The 17,610-nt window shown below is 35.2% G+C and overlaps 1 protein-coding gene across 1 annotated transcript in view; it reads left to right on the top strand.

Moving 5' to 3' along the window:
• The window catches only part of LOC143407899 (EGF-like and EMI domain-containing protein 1), a 607,825-nt gene that overhangs the window by 416,794 nt on the left and 173,421 nt on the right, over nt 1–17,610 (top strand). The gene's annotated exons all lie outside the window — the stretch shown is intronic.

Here is a 17,610-nt window from a genome sequence, read left to right as displayed (position 1 = left end):
CAATTATTTTAATGGATTTATAATTAAGTACCTAAGTCCTAGATAGTTTAGAGGTGCACTTTAAATTAAATTGATCTTTCTTGGAAGCTTGGTTGAAAGCTGTTGGAAAAGAAAGGAAAACTAAATTTAAAAAAATTCTGGTTTTAGTTTTATAAACATTAGAGAAGAAAAGGTACAGGGAAAGAACAAAAGAATGTCATTAAACAATAAGTAAAAAATTTCACCAAAAAGGAAGTATAACTTGTGAACCAACATAAAGCATTCATTCTCAATAGAAATAAAGTATAAACTTAAAAAAGTTACCAAATTTGCTAAATAAATTGGCAAAATATCCATGATTTTATTTGTATATCTTATTTATACTATTTTTAATGTTTTAAAATATTTCATTTTTTTCTGATGGAATAGATGCATAATTGTGAATTTTCCTCCCTTAAAATAACAAGAGGAAGAAGAAGATGCCACAGCAGGAGAGATAGAGAGACTTAAGAAGGATTAGCTGGTGAGTTTCCCCATAACTCAAAGTGTTTAGAGTCTGTGTTGCCATTGGTTAAACATGTTAAAGAAGGGACTCCTATAGTGTGCAGGAGTCCAGAATACTTCATCCTTTAAGGTCCTCTTAAAGTCTACAATTGGATAAATCAGGGATTTCTATCATATCCATTACTAGAAGAGAAAAAGAGGGACAGGCAGCTTATCAGTTTTCAAAAACTATGAAGAAAACTGAAGATTTTGTGATATACTTAAGGAGCAATTAGATACCATTCTGTCATTAAATGTTAGCTGTACATGATTTACTAGGTAAAGGAATACAACAATTATTTCTTAATTATTTGGGGGCTTTGTGTTGGATAAATTACTTTAAATCTTAGATTTTAGGTGTATGTTTCAGAAAGTGTAGTCTTTGGAATAAAACATCAGAAACACCTGTAGAGCTTGCTAAAAGGCGAGTTCTGAGGCTTGTACTGAGACGTGCTGAATGAGAATATCAGAAATCTCAGAGTTCTAGAAATCTTCATTTTAATAAATTTGGTTTAAGTGATGTTTGAAACTGAAAATGTGACCCAGGAGCAGCAGCACTGTTATGGCTTGGAGTTTGTTAGTAATACAGAATCTTGGGCCCTGCCTCACCTAGAGAATCAGGTTGTTCTTTTTACCATGATCCTAAAGTATTTTGCACACACGTTAAAATCTGAGAGGCCCTGATTAGTTAATAACCAAACAGTGACAAAATGAATCAATTTATTTTAAGTCAATTGTGTAATCAGTAGTTCATTTGCATTTAACAAATATTTGTTGAAAATGAACACAGTACAAACTACTGTTAGAGAAGAAATGAAAGACAGCATCTCATGGAATCAACAATGATGACATCATTTGACAAGTGCAATAGTAGAGACATATCCAAGAGTGTATGTGGAAGCCACCTAAATCGGTGCACATCAAACTCTCCACTTGAACTGAGTCCTAAATGATATCTTAACCAGAAAGAGAAATGGCACAGAAATGCATTCCAGGAAGAGCCATTTTCTATGAGACAGAATAAAACCCAGAGACACACTGCAGTACAAGTAAGACTGAGGACAACCTAATGCTGGTGTCATACTAGCAGGATCCAGATGTAGTACTGATAGTAGACACATGAATATGGGCCCATGTCTTAAATTCCATGTACCTCAGTTTCCCCATTTGTAATATGGGGCTCTTCTTAGTGTCCACTTATGTATTTGGAGGATTAAGTAGAGTGCTTAGAAAAATACCTCCTAATTATCCAGTGCTCAAGAATAACTAGTGAATGTTGTTTTTCCTGTTAATAAAAGTAACTATTATTTCCTGAACATTTGAGAAATTATGTTAGACTAATTATCTTTTTTATTATTTCTCACAGTCATTCTGTGGGAAAGGTAATATAGCCCACTCCCTATTGAAGAAGATGAAGGGCATAAAGACATCTTAACTCATCTGTCCAAGGGCAAAAAAATAATATGACCAGAGTTTACATAGAAATGATGGTAATAAAAGAACAAATTTTAAAAAGAAAAAGTCTGATTACCCATCCAAATGAGTTACTAGTTTTCTTGGTAGTGGAAGAGATGCAGGACTTTGCACGCCATGGTGAGGTGTTTGGAGGACAGACCAGGGACTCAGAAGAACACTACACACAAATGAAAGTAAAGAAAGAGGAAACTGTGAAGGGCCTCCAGGAAGAATAGGGTGTGGGAGAATTAGGAGACCATGGTGTTGAGGAAGCCAAAACGAAAGAGTGAGTCAAGAATGTTGTTCAACAATGTCCAAAGATGAAGAGGTAGAATAAAATGAGGACTAGAAAAGCTCATTGGATTTGACTGAAAGTTTCTTTGTGATTGTCCCAAAAGCATTTTCAAAGAATTAATGTCTTAATAACCCAAAATCAATGGATCAAGGAGGGAATGAGCAATGAGTAAATGAAGATAGTGGGACAGTTTTGAATGAAAACAAGAAGATAATAAGTTGGATAGGGTGTGGAGAAGAGAATATTAAAGATACAAAGAATTTGCTGTGTCAATTTCTTGATAAGTTAAAAATAATTAAATTCCAAATATAAGTGGATTTGCAAGACTGAGTACTTTCTAGATCTGTAGTACCAAAAGATGTTCTAGATTTAACTTATACTTCCCTTGCTTCAGTCCTGGAATCAGCTATTTATCCAAGAACTCTGTTTCCTTTGGTAAGAAATAATAAGTCCTAGATAACTAAGGATATAGCTTGGTGGTAGAGTAGCCAATGCCCACTGGACACCTTAGTCCTAGCATGTGCAAGGTCCTGGGTTTGTACCATAACACACACACACACACACACACACACACACACACACACACACACACCAAAAAAAATATATATATAGGAAGGAAAAAAAAACAAGAAAAAAAATTAAGTTCTGGGATCCAGATGTCTTTATTTGTTCTCAATTGACATTCATTGCTTTAAGGCCCTTTCAGGGAATAGAAATAAGAAATAATATAATAATATATGCCTATGAATATATTATATGCATTTATGCACACTCAAATTATGATATAATAATATTCACACATACATTTGATAACATTACTTTATCCATTTTAAATTTTTTGGCTGTGTTCAAGGCAATACAGTCATGTAGGAGAAATTTTTTCCCAAAGAGAGAAATATTAAACTATTCATGAAAATAACTTAAAAAGTTATTTTCAAAGGTTTATACAAAATAACTTAAACATACAGGTAGATGATAAAAGGATAAATAGAAGTAAAATAATAAAATTTGGCAATAAGAAGAGTATGAGAATGTTCATTAACAATTCTTTCAACTTTTTGGGTTTGAAATTGTCAGCTATAAAGATTTGGCAAATAAAAACATAGGTGTTTTTAGCTCACTCTTTTTGCCAAGATTTGAGATAGAGAAATATAGATAAATATTTGGTGTGTGTGTGTGTGTGTGTGTGTGTGTATAGATAGATAGATAAATAAATAACAAATAAATATATAGAGAGATTGAAAATATGGATAAATAAAAATAAAGGTAAATATATATTTATATTTTATGACATATACATATCATAAATGAAAGTCTTGCTTGGGATTATAATAAGGTAAACATGAACTATTCTAACTGATATTTTCTCTTAGAGTCACTGAGAGCAAAAGATGTGAAATTTGAGAGTAAATTGCAGAGAATAAATAGGGTGTGCAATCACTGTTGAGGTTGATGGGAGATGCTTGCTACTGAGAACTGGGGATTCCAGCAGATGTTGGAGAAAAAGCACTTGCAGAGACATAATTCATCATGGCTACATGATACTCTCCAGCAAAACTCAACAACAAACTACAGAAGTTGAAAAAGAGTGGATTATTTGAGGACCAGCATTTCCTAGGTATTTGTAAGAGACATATAATGTGGCAAAATTATAGATAATATTGGCAAGGGAGATACTGTGTTGGAAGGATAAATTGTGGAGTGAGAAATACAAACAGGTTGAGAATTGAAAGTGGGAACAGTTTTGGTTGACGGTGCTCCAGAATGGTTGGGGCGCTGGAGACTGGAGTGAGATGGAGACAGAGCCCAGTGAGTATGAAACTGTGGAAGTAAGGTGTCTAATGGGCATTGGCTAGAAATTGGGCTGAAACTCACATAATAAGGTGACTCTGTGCCAGGCACCACCACCCTCAACATAAAGGCATGACTTCAAAATTAAAAGAAGGGAACGAGGAAGGGGGCATGCCAGAAGTCACAGTTTCCAGGAACCTCCATCACAGAATATTTCTCATTGAATCAGGTCCTTTAATAAGCAATATTTTTATATGTACATTATAATTATATATAATAGTGAGATTCATATATGCCATATTCATATATGCCAATGACAAAATTTGGTCAATCTTATTCCTCATTACTTCCCTTTCCTTCCCTTCTTGCCTCCCTCTGATCCACTTGCTGTACTCTGTTGTCCTCTGTTAAGGGATTTATGTATATTTAAATTCTTTAAAATTATTTTACCAGGAGTAAACAATGGGCAGTCTTTAAATGATTTAAGGAGACAAACGTTTGTGCTAAAAGAAACAGGATATGAATTTAATTTTTGATTCCTTTTCCTACTTTTGTGATTTTATATATTGTAATTGGTATACAACTACTTTATTGGTGCTCTTATACATAACTATATTCTATGTATTTGGGAATGTGATAGAAGGAATATTTGTGGTAACTTCAGAAAGGAAGGCATATTTTTAGAATGGCTGAGTAAGCTACAATTAGAATAAGCCTATTATAGATAACCATAAACTTGATATTTGCATGTGTATTGTCTTTTAAAAATTACCTAAGAGGGGCTGAGGATGTGGCTCAAGCAGTAGCACGCTCCCCTGGCATGCGTGCGGCCTGGGGTTTGATCCTCAGCACCACATACAAAGAAAGATGTTGTGTCCGCCGAAAACTAAAAAATAAATATTAAAAATTCTCTCTCTCTCTCTCTCTTAAAAAAAAAAATTACCTAAGAGTAAATAGAGAAATGAGGTGACAATATCATTTTTAAGGCATTTTAGCCTGAAAACAAGTTCACACCTACACTGGTGGGCAGCCAAAACAGGGACAGTATGTAGTGGAGGATTGACCCACATATGCATGTGAGGGAGCTGCACAGGTTCAGGATGGAGAACCCAAGTATTTGAGGAAAAGAAACAGTTCCCTATGGTGTTCGCACAACAGGCAGAAATAGTGCCTCTTCCCAGCCGCCAGCCTGGAAAACTTCATAATGACAAAGCCCTGAAATGAATAATCAATATCTCCTCTCAGTATTGGAGTATTTTTAGCCCTCAACTAAATGCTGCTCCTGTCACATAACGAGTCTGAAAAGCAAGGCCTACAAGGACCAGACTGTTTCCGAATAACTAAGTTTTATTGATGAGCAAAGCTCAATAATATTTAGAGGAATACAAAGCTGTCCAGCACTCAACAATATAAAGTTCATGGCATCTGGAATCCAGTTAAAACATTAGTAGCTCAGGATGCGTGAAAGTATGACTCATCGGGAAGAGGAAAACCAGTCAATCAAAACTGAGATAATTTTTGAATCTGGGGGTAGAGGAAAAGCAGCAAGATTTTATTGTTGTTTCTAAACATGATAATCAAAACTCTTGCCATCTCCACAGGGAAAATATAGGTGGTTTAATATTGCCTACTCCTTCCTGAAAATTGTGTCATCTCATTTGCCAAGAAAACAAGAAACTTTACATTATGGGAAGGCAATTGGAGAGGTCTTAAAGATTTCTCCCCTAATAATATGTTAGCAGGCATATACAGAATACTAACCTATTATTTGCAATTGTATTTGTAAAAGTATCTAATTAATGATTACATTTTCCTGAAATTGAGGCTTGGATAAAAGTCACCAAACACTGTAGAGAAAGGCAGGAAAAGTGGCAGGAGGTAAGGGGTGGGGTGGGCGAGAGACAGAGAAGGAGAGAGAGAGAGAGAGAGAGAGAGAGAGAGAGAGAGAGAGAGAGAGAGAGAGAGAGAAACAGATTGTATCCCAAGCGGTAATAATAAAGTAAATATTTTAAGATGTAAAGTAGAAGTTTAAGTAGTCAAGTTCTTGAGCATAAGTTGGGCAGGTATCTATGGACCTCTAGAGAACATCTCACAGAACAATTTTCTCTTCCACGATTTATAATCTCTCTGCTATCAATTATAATTTGATATCCCAAGGGGAACAATCTTAGGTGAGGAATGTGATAGAATATAAAACATCATGAAATTAGCCTAGCAAATTAAGAACCATTCTATTTGCTCTGAGACACAGGGAAGTTTTTAGCTTTTATTTTTTCCATAAAAATACCAACTCAAAATATAGAAGTAAATATCTAAGTGTATAAATAAAATTTTATGGATAGGTCTACCATTGTTATTTCATACATCCCTATCCAGCTACCATCCTGAGTTTCTCATAACAGCTGACTGGTAAGTGACAATAATGAGATAACAAAGTGGATATTTGGTGGGGAAAATGGAAGAAGAGGGATTCTCTCAAAAGGTAATTGTTAACAGAGTTTACACTAAACATGCTATCATCTAACCATTCATCTTATTCTCCTTTCTGCAGAGCAAAAAATATTAAACCACCAATGATAATATGAAAAGAAAGTTTATTTAAAAGAGTTTTGGTGACAGGCCCAAAATTATCTGATTTTTTAAAATCTGAATTCAAATCCTAGATGTGCCAGTAGTGAGACTTCAGTAAATTGCTTAATTTCTTAGCATTTTAGCTTCATCTTTAAAATTCATAGTAATTCCTATCTCAAAGAAGTTTCAGGAAAGACAAAAGGTGATAAAATAGTTAAAGTGTGCAGCATATTATGGGAACCTACATGTGCCAGCTCCCCTTCTGCCACTGCCTTTTATTAGATGAATCCAGAATATAGAACTGTTGTTTACAAGAGAGTCTATGGACAGGCTTGACAGAGTCACAGTCAAAATCTTTACCTTTTCTGGCAAATATTTTTATTATCGCCATACTGTTTGATACTCCCCCAAATATTATTTAAAGCATATGATGATAAACATGAATAATGACGTAGAGATATCCTGAGAATAACAATTCCTATCTCATAGGGATTCAAGAGACAAAGCAATGACAAAACAGTTTCCTGTCAGGGATATGGAATAGCAGATGCTTTTCTGTAGAGACGTTCTTACATCCAAAATAGTGGCCTCATTTTGAGATACTCCATGAATTAATCAAGATTGATCTGGTTGCACCTGAGAGAGATCCACATCACACTGACTTGCTATTATTGCCATTTAATTGGGGGGGGTGTTATAATAAGTAACTGAAACATTCAACTGTGCTCTGTGTGACAGAACATAAGACATCAGGCAGAGTTGTATATGGACACTTAAACACTCTCTTAGAAGGCTGTCTGTTCTCAGGTGGATTCTCCCCATGGTGGAAAATACATCCCTTGAAATCTGTAAGCTTTCCCTGTATTTATAATTGAAGATTCCACGGAGAAGATAGCATTCCCAATTAGGAAATTGGACTTATTGAAGGTCCTTGTCAGGATTCTGCATCATTTAGCTTGGGTCACATGCCCAACCTTGAACTTCTCACTGTGGATAGGGAGATAGAGTCCTCAACTTGTCCCATAGGTCCTGTGCCTACCTTATGGTTTAGTGGTGGTGAACATGGGGCAGAAAGGTGGGAACAGGCTCATTTTATCCCCGCCCACAAGAAAGAAAGAAAGAGAAAGAGAAAAAGAAAAAGCTCTGTGTGGATGGAAGTATCCACAAGAGCCTTTCAAAGTCAATATTGATGAATCATTATTACAATGATTATTATTACAATCAAACTGCCATCCATGGGATAAATTGTGAAGTTTTGGGATATTATAAAAGGAATTAGTTCAGATAAGCTAACTTGACCCTTTTGATTGGGATATGGAATATGGTCAGTTATAAAGGGTCCATTGGAGGTTACCGAACAGAGACGTCAGTTCCTGAACTTCTTTTATGAGTCTTAATTGCCAGCCTGTGGACTCTTGTCCTGCTACCCCAGATGCCCAGTGACCTTGAGCTTTCCCAGGCCCTGAGGCTATCCCTGCTCATCTGTCTTTCCCTCCCTCATTTCCATTAGAGATCTTCCTCTTCCCTGCATCTCAGCCATGTGGAGATAAAACCTAATCAACACAGCCACTGAAAGGAGAATGTTAGTCACACATTCACTTTCCTAGAAGAGTTTTCCTGTTGACACAAATAATCAGTAAGAAAGAGATTTGGGCCTGGGAGCTTCCCTTATATTTTTCTATTATAGACTCCAGTGTGCACTCTGTCCTATACCTAGGAAAAGTTGAACCCTCCAAGCAATGACTTCTTAAATACCCAGGGCTCCAGATGTCTTTCCCTAACCTAAGACTACTTGAGTTAAGTTATTCAAGGCTTTCAGAAGGGTGTTTGAGTAATATCTAGATCAATCCAGTTTATTCAGTCAAGCAAGTAGTCAACCAGACAGACATTATTTATTATCTGCCTTCAATTTTCAAACCCATATTGGTTTTCCTATCTCCTGTGGTTTCTCTTCTTCCTGTCTAGATATGTCTCTATTCCCCATTCCTTTGGGAAATGCCTTCTAATCATCATCTTAAAGCTAAAGTCATGTTATACACAGAGGGAAACAGTCACTATCCAACAATTAAAATCTCAGAGGAACACGCCATTCATTTTCCTAGGGAGTGAGTGAAATATGAGTTTGGTTCAAGGTTTATGCTTCTGAAAACCTTAACTCATTTATTCCTGGAAATATTATCTTTAGTTCTTAACTCCCCACATCTCCCAGAGTATTTGGATTTTCTTTGAAAACTGGAAGACAATCATTGTATTTTGGACTGAGTAAACACAAAAGTAGAGGCAATTGGCTAGGCCAAAACAGTTATATGAATATTTGTTCCTCCTAAGTTTTATTGGCCCACCCACCTTCTTTTGCTTAATCAAGAAGCTCAAAATAACTTTGTGTATCATTAAATATATGTCAAATTTATGTTTCTAGTAGTCTCTGTGAACATGCTTTATTTTCATTGTTTTCTGTTCCCATGCACAGAAAAAATCTAATGACAATATTGTATCACAATATAACAGAGCTTTGTCACACTGTGGTCATCATGGATGATACTGAATCATGTTATAGATGAGTCAGAAACATAACAGTTCCATGAAAACATGATGTTGCCAGAATCATTTTCAATAAAGAATAAAGAATAGGTTATTCTGGGCTTGGAAAAAAAATTAAAGAATTAGAGGTCCCAAAAATGTTTAACTTACTACTCACATTCTGCATGGCAGCAGAAAGATCTTATCATTGCCAAATTTACCAGATTATTTGCCATTCCCATTTTATTTTAGCAGTAATAAAACAATTTTTAGCAAAAAAAAAAAAAAAGTCTTTTCTGAAGACTCCCCTCCTTGGGTGCCAACCTATTCTCCTACCTTCTCTCACTCCTCTTTCTTAATCTCATTTTCTTTTAATTTGACTTTCTTCTTTGGTCAACTTGGTTATCAATCATTTTTTTTTCATTTTTTGATAGATATTTATTATGTAACTACTATGAAACACACACCAAAATAGATACTAGAAATAAAGTGGGAAGCAAAATATATTTCAGAGAGCTAACAGTAAAGTTACTGGTTTCCTGGTTTGGATATTTGTTTCCCTGCTGTTCCTTAAAATCACATGAAGGCATGGCGGTATGACATCTCTTTCTTCCTCCCTTCTAAGCTAACACAAAGAATCAGATTTTCAAATCCGGCTCAGACAGAACAGGAATCTATCCTGGATCATGCTTTACTAATAATTTCAGGGCTTTAAGTAATCAACAGGCATCAGTAGAACAGCTTGAAGACAGGAACATCCTCTGTGGGTCCCCAGATTCTTTAATTCTGCAACACACTACTCTAATCCAGAATAGAAGAAGATCCTGTGTGTGGTTTTTATTCTGCATACTATCAAGAAATACATAGGGTCTGGGATTTTACACTACTTTCATGCTAATAAGTTGTTACTGTTTCACGGATGCTGACAGAAGACTTGAGATTCCTAGGTCAAAGGCAAAGGACTTTATTATTCATGGCAAAAGCAGTAGCCAGGGTTTCATTTGTTTGTATCAATTCCCCAAGTTTCCCCAAATCCCACAGCAGTGGCACAAAGGGCCTATTATGGATGCCTATGTGTGCAATTGGCTACCTTGTGTCAGGGAAACACTGAGCTTGGGGAATCTACTTCTTTTATATTAGTGGAAACAAGGCTGTTCTTTTTCTCAAGGGAGATGTTAGCTCATTTCTCCGTGCAAATACAGACCTGAAAACTGGCTTGGGTAAAGAGTGATCAGGGCCATACATTCTTAGCATACCCAGCTAGAATGTATATGTGTCAGATTTTCTCCTCACACCTACCTTCTATTGGCATATATTAATGTAATTTGAGGTTCTCAATGATTTGAGAATCCCCTATCTCTCTTTTATATATCTTTAAATTAACTCTGTTGGTCCCTCTGCATGAGTATCAATATTTCTGCAAATGCTGTCATAAGTAATCTGAGTCAAAAACTCTGTCTCACCATCACAATTTCCTGTTCAATGACAAACCTTCTCCTTAGTAGTCAAACTTACAAGAAGGCATATCTTAACTCACACCTAAGAATCTATCTCAGCAGATGAGTTAATAGCTCCAAAGGGAAGGCAGTACCAAGAAAGTGTAACACGGAAATCAAATCTGACCTAGAGTCAAAGAAAATGTCAGGCCTCTCTGAAGTGGTGGTGTTTGGGTGAACATCTATAGGGTACATAGGTACTAACTAAGCAAAATATGTGAAGATGAAGTAAAAGTGGGTATACAGCCTTCAAGGAACTTAAAGAACATTAGTATTGCTAAAACATTGTAAAATGTAGATCAGACCATGCAAGAACTTGCAGACCACACTGGTGTTCAGTCTAACCCTAAGAGCAATGAGAAGTGATCAGAGGGTATAAAACCACAGCAGGAGTGAGGGGTGAGGGAGTTGATCACATTTTTATTCTTAACCCATCACTGTGATAGAGCATGGAGAAGGTATTGGAAAGCCCAATGATGGACCTGGAGAGAGCTATTCTTAGGCCATTTTAACCATCCTCAAAGGTTAAATTAGTGTGGTTACAGTGAAGATGAGAATAGATTTGACATGTATTAAGTAAATCTGATGCAGTACAATCTGACATGAGATTGAATATGAGTGAAGGTAAGAGAATTATCAATAGGAATCAATGATGTACATGTCAATGGATGGTAGCTGAATGTCCCACAGATATTTTTCTCCTGATCTTAATCTACATTCTCAGTTGCCTAATAGATATCCCCAACTTTCCATCTCACTTGCCCATCAAGTCATTTAAGTTCAAAACTGAATTATTCCTCTTCATATCTAATATTTCCCAAATCATGCTATTTCAGCAAATGCCATAACCATCCCTCCAATTAATTGCTCAAGGCAATTAGCCTTGAAATATTTCTCTCCATCACTTCCGCCTAATAGCTACTGCATGTCCATTTCATCTAAGTTATTTTTTATCTGCCCATATCTCTCTATTTCTACTACTAGTACCTTAAGTCAAGTCCTTCATCATCCTTCATCTGGATTTTGGAAAAATGATGAATCAGCCTCACTTTATTACTGACATTCTCTTCAAGAGTCCTTTTTGTCTCTTTTCTGAATTAAGTGCTTTATGCTGAAATATTCTACCTTTATTCCTTAGTGAATTTCTGGGTTAGAAAACTGAGGACGAATTAGGGAAATAATAGTATCCACAAAGTTATCAGCATTCATTCATTTCCTACCAAGTAGCATCAGGGAGTCAAACTACCACAGATTGTAGCTGCCCAGAAAAGAAAAAAGGAAAAAACTGAGGGCAAAGATTAGCGGGGCAGGGGTGGGGGTTATATACAGGTTATATACAGATGGATTATATACAGGGAGAGTGGGAGGAAATGACTCAAGGAGGCATTTCACCAATCCTGGCACTATGAGATGTACCATGTCTTGGTATAGGCAATTTGATACACCCTTAACATATGTAATACAGAGGAACCAAGATTGTCCCAAATGCCCAAAATCATTAAAACCTTGATAGAATATAATTTCCCCAATAGATACTACACAGAATAAATTAAAAAAATAACTTTTTTAGACCCTTGATGAAGCACATTTTGAAACATTTTACTGATTAAAAACATCTCTTTGGGGGCCAGAGTTGCGGCTCAGTGGTAGTGTGCTTGCCTAGCATGAGTGACTCAGCACCACATACAAATAAAGAAAATAAAGGTCCATCAACAACTAAAAAAATATTTTTTAAAAAATCTCTTCAAAAAGTAGATGATAAAATCTACTTTTGAGCAGCACTAAGTGGCTTCCCTCGGCACACTTGGCTTTACCCACATGTATATAAAGGATGATTTTACTTATGAGCAACAGAATCGAGATGCTTAAATAACAAAAGAGGGTTATTGAGTCACTTGACCAACAAGTTCAGAGGTAGTGAGGACTTCAGATATTATTCAATCAGGGATCCAACTCCAGTCCTCTGTTGAGTCCTTCCATTCCATCCCACTTGTTGACTTCATCTTTGATGTTGCTTCATTCATGTAGCCAAGTGGCTACTGCAAAATGTCTCACACATATACATTACAATTTCCAGAGCAAGAGAATATCTATGTCCTAGGATTCCCAACCTATATATTGAGCTTCATGTTGATTGGTTCACATCTGAATTTGTTCACAATTTGCAAGAAAGCCATGCTAAGACAGATAAAACCCAATCCAATTGTTGTGATTAATGGAGATGAGATTATAGCAAGTCCACCTGGACTTTGGAGAGTGACTGTGTTCACCAATTCCATATAAACTACATGGCATATCTAAAGTTAAAGATGGAATTTCCAAAGGAAAACCTGAAGGTTATCTGGAAAGAGAAGACTGGAAAATCCCAAGCAGGCAACCAATCAGTCTTCACTACAGGCACAGTTTAAATGTGTTCATCAGCAATTTAGGAGTTGTATTGTATCCTGTATTTTAAAAGCTACTTTTGAATAATCAGAAGCGAGCATCAAGTGTCTGCTGCAGGAGTGAAGAAAGAGTAAAGAGATCCGAAGAGCCCAATTCTGAGAAATCTCATTGATGAATATGGGAAGATAGGAAGATTGAGTGTTGTGCATGATTCTCAAGCCACTCATTCGTTCATTCATTCATTCATAGAGCATTTTTAGAGTGATTAGTCCATGCCATAAATGCTTGATACAAAAGGATATTTGACTTCAAGGTATTTTTCCTATCACACACTGTGGAATTATAAGTAAACGTCAGCAGTTTTGATATCTGGAGTAATTGCCACTAAGTAAAAGTAAGGCCACATAGGAAACATAATCGTGTCTTTACCATACCATTTGATATTTCCTCCATACCTAACTCTTATACAATGCAATCTCTAACATAAGCAAACCCAAGAATACTTATTTTTCAAGGAGCAGCTCTCTGAGAACAGTATATTAAAATGCAAATGGAAGCATAATTTGTCTTACTCTGATTCTCGTGTAAAAAGTCACAAAATCTAAGAAAAATAATATGATCCAACTTTGGTTGTTTGGTAACAACAGTGGATCATTGTTGTCTCAGGGAGCTTTTATGTGCAAAATACATTTTGATAATAAAGTGAATTCCTTTAAGCTATTAAATTCTGTGCCCATCTGGGGAAATATTTGGGGAGATAAATATAGCCAAAAAGATATTAAAAGGAAAAATAGCAAACATAGTTGATTTTTGACAGTCTTTTTTATATTCTGAAATCCTAAGTCCATATCATAGTGATAATACTGAAAAAAATTCTAATCACTTTGTCATTATTCCCAGCAGTGTCCTGGAGTTCCAATTCTAAGGGCAGGGCTTTCTGGAGGCATCTAACATGAAGATATAACTCAGAGAATTTTTTGAGAAATTGTTTCTTCACATGAAGTATACTTGATAATAACATTTTAATGTAATATTGACATTTCTGGTTTTTAACTCTGTGGAGCAGAATCTTGATGAAAAAAGAAAATCACTTGTGACAGCTTCAGCCTGAGTGTCTAATATCATAGCAATTTAACCCGGTTTTATCCTATATCAGAGGTACTCTATCAAAAAAGAAGCAAAGTTTCCTTCATGTTTTACTTCATTTACGGAAGTGAATCATTTCTCACAACAGATAATGCCAAAATTGTCTTAAAGTTATTAATTATTAGAAAGAATATTGTGGAAAATATTGATAGCTTATTTTGGAGGTTTGTGGTAAATAGTTGAAATATTTTATAATTTTATTTGTTCTAATATGTACATTTTTATATATTTAAGTATTTTGATTGAGAATTTATTTGGACTGGTCTGAGTCAGTCAAGCAACTAAGAAGTTGAGCCAACCATCATATTCTCATGACAGTTATGGCTAAATAGAAGACTATCTTTACTCTTGCCAGTTTTAATATGGTCCACATATAGATAGCATCAGATTTATCTTGAATCAAGCGGGAAATGCAGATTCTCATCCCCTACACCAGATCTACAGAATCAGCATCTGCATTTTTAATAAAATACACTGGTAATTGAAGTCCTATCTACACAATGTGATTTTGGCTATGGCTACACATTACAATCACTTAGAGTACTTTTAAAATGTTTTGATTCCCAGGCTTATACCCAGATCAATTAAATCAGACCCTGTAAGAATGGAACCCTTTCTTTCTTTCTTTCTTTTTTAATAGTACTAGGGATTGAACAACCTCTGTATTTTCTAAATGCTCACCAAGTTATTCTAATGAGCTACCAGGTTTGAGAACTATCGATTACACAATGTCCAAATAATCAGCTAATTCAGTATATTCTGAAACAACAACAACAAAAAAAAGTCAAACCAATTACTTAGAATTTGGTACCACTCTATAAATGATTGATTTTTTTTTAACTTTTAATAAGTTTGCTTTGCTACTGCGTGAACACAGCCTATTACGGCTCCAACTGCCCAGAAGTGTATTGTATTGTTAATCAAGAAGAGGAATGCTTTACTATCCCAATTAATTAAAAAAGGTTTTATGTTTGTTTCTCAACCACTTCCTTTTACCAACCCTATTCTCCAGCCTGACAGATCGAAATGATGAATTTTATACACTGTGCACATTTTAACCACTGCATCTATGGATTGGCCACTCACTTCTCCAAGCACTCAGTTCTCATTTTTCCCCTTGAGTATTCCCTTCTCACCCTAAGAAAAATGAATCACTCCCCTAATTCCCATATGGCTCACATCTCTTCTTTTATGGTCTTACGTAAGATCTACCAATTAGTGAAGTAAAATTACCTGTTGTTTAATTTCTCTATGTAATCAAGAATTTTTAACAATCTATATCAAAATCTTAAATGTGAATGGAGAAGAAAATCATAGCATAGTACATATGACTATCATTGTTTTCATTATAAGTGAGAAAATTGAGTCTCATGTAGGCAAGGTGACAGGTAAGTAAGATTCAATAGTTAAACTATTTTTCCTGTGACCATCTGACTAAAAATTCAGGGAAATTTGGATGGCCTTTGGGTGTGTGGGTACATGAGCCTGTGTTTGTGTTTCAAACAGAATATAGTGTTTAATTATAACTCTGGTGTTGATTAATAATGTGGAAACACAAAAACATACTGAGAGAAATTTCGTTCTCAAAATCTATGCCCACTATTGTCTTTGCAATGAACTCAGAGATTTTCTTATTTTCAGTAACTTTGTGTCTTGATGAAAAGCTATTAAAACTTCATGGGGGAGTCAGGAGGAGGTGGTCAGATTATACTTCTTTCTTCAAAATTGTTTTTTTTTTGTTATGAAAGTAACACAAGGACAACTTTTTCTTGAAAAAATTAGAACACTATACATTTGACAAAAATCTTTTTGTCATTCAACTCCAGTACCCCCATCTCAGACTCCCTTTTCTCAGTAGCAATCAATTATTTATACCTGTGAACATGCTTTAAAATATTTTTCAGTGTGCTCAAGAACATATAAATAGTGTACTATATAATTCTCAATGGTGGCAAAGTCACTTACCATGTGAAATGAAACACTCTTGGGAGTTAAGAGTTTCATTTATATGTCCAAAATAAAAAACCTGGGAAAGATATCTAAGTCAGAAGTTGATGGAGTTAAGATTCAGAATTATATCTCAACTTTGCAGAATAATGCCCTAAAGACAGAAAGATAAAAATTTAGCCTGCATAAATATTAAAGTCCTGCATAAAGTATAGGCAACAAATGGAGAGTTCTGGTTTAATATTAGTTTATATGAAAAAAGACCTAGAGGTTTGGTTATCGTAGACTCAAAATGTAATAAAAATTCTAGTTCTTTGAAAAGTCAGTAATTCTCATATCTAAAATAAAATTTCTTTAAAATATCAGGGATTACTCCAAACTAACTTATTTTTGAAGGAAAATACTAAATTGTGCAAGATATAGGGATCTCCTGGTTTTAAAGTGTAGGACTTGTTTGGAGACTTAATATGTTCTTCATAATACTTTCTTTATTTTTATATTACAAAAAACAACAAAAAGCAATGCCATGTAAAAGAAAGCTCTTCTGTTTCCCTTCACTCATATCCTTGCATCTTTATTTTAATATAAAACATTCATTACATATCATGAGATCTTTGCATGTCAGTTATTGTGAGTCATTGCAATAGTATTCATCCTCCATGTTGATGTCTTCTTGAATAAGGAACTTGCCTTGTGGAATGAATGTCACTCAATGTATTTTATCCTGATAATTGTCTTGTAGGATGATTTATATTTTGGTGAAGAATATTCACACCCAGCATTCATGGCTGCAAAGTCTGGGATGAAGAGCAGGAAAAATGAGGACATTCTCTGCATGAGACTTGTACTTCCCCAGGCTAAATCTCCACCCTGTACTGGAAGATGATTTTCTCTTTAGAACTTGCCAAAGATATAGATTTTTATTTTTTAAATTCTGAAACAAGAACATTTAGAAGTTCTTCATCCTCTGATTATCTGAAAATCCCTTCTATAGCCTTATGCCTTATGGATATTTTCTTTTTATGATTATATATGTATTTTATATGAATATATATACTGATTACACAGTGCACAAGGAACTACAGGTTCACAGAGATGAACTGATTTTTCCTAATGAAAAATTAATATTATATCATAAAATATAATAAGTCTTGACCTCTACCCAGTTTTTCTAAAAATAAAGTAACCTTTCATATCAACATGGTGATTCAGAAAATGGCAGCTTGAATGAGAAGGAAGAAGCTGAATCAGTGGAACAAATGTGTTGATATGTTTTTAAGGACACCAAACCATGGTTTTATTTGAATTTATCTATCTTTGCCCTGATGTCTACTGCAGCATATGAGAAGGAGATTCAAGGTCTTAATTCCATTACTGGTTTTATTCAATAGTGTCAGACCAATAATAGGTGTTTATCTACTAGTTTGTGCTGCTCCAGATAGAGTAGCTCATTGTAATTCTTCTCTCCAGTTTTTCTTCCAC

This window comes from Callospermophilus lateralis, chromosome 10 (assembly GCF_048772815.1).
Source record: "Callospermophilus lateralis isolate mCalLat2 chromosome 10, mCalLat2.hap1, whole genome shotgun sequence".
NCBI classification, from domain to species: Eukaryota; Metazoa; Chordata; class Mammalia; order Rodentia; family Sciuridae; genus Callospermophilus; species Callospermophilus lateralis.
Note: the sequence above shows the minus strand (reverse complement) of the source record. Positions and strands in the feature narration are given on the sequence as shown.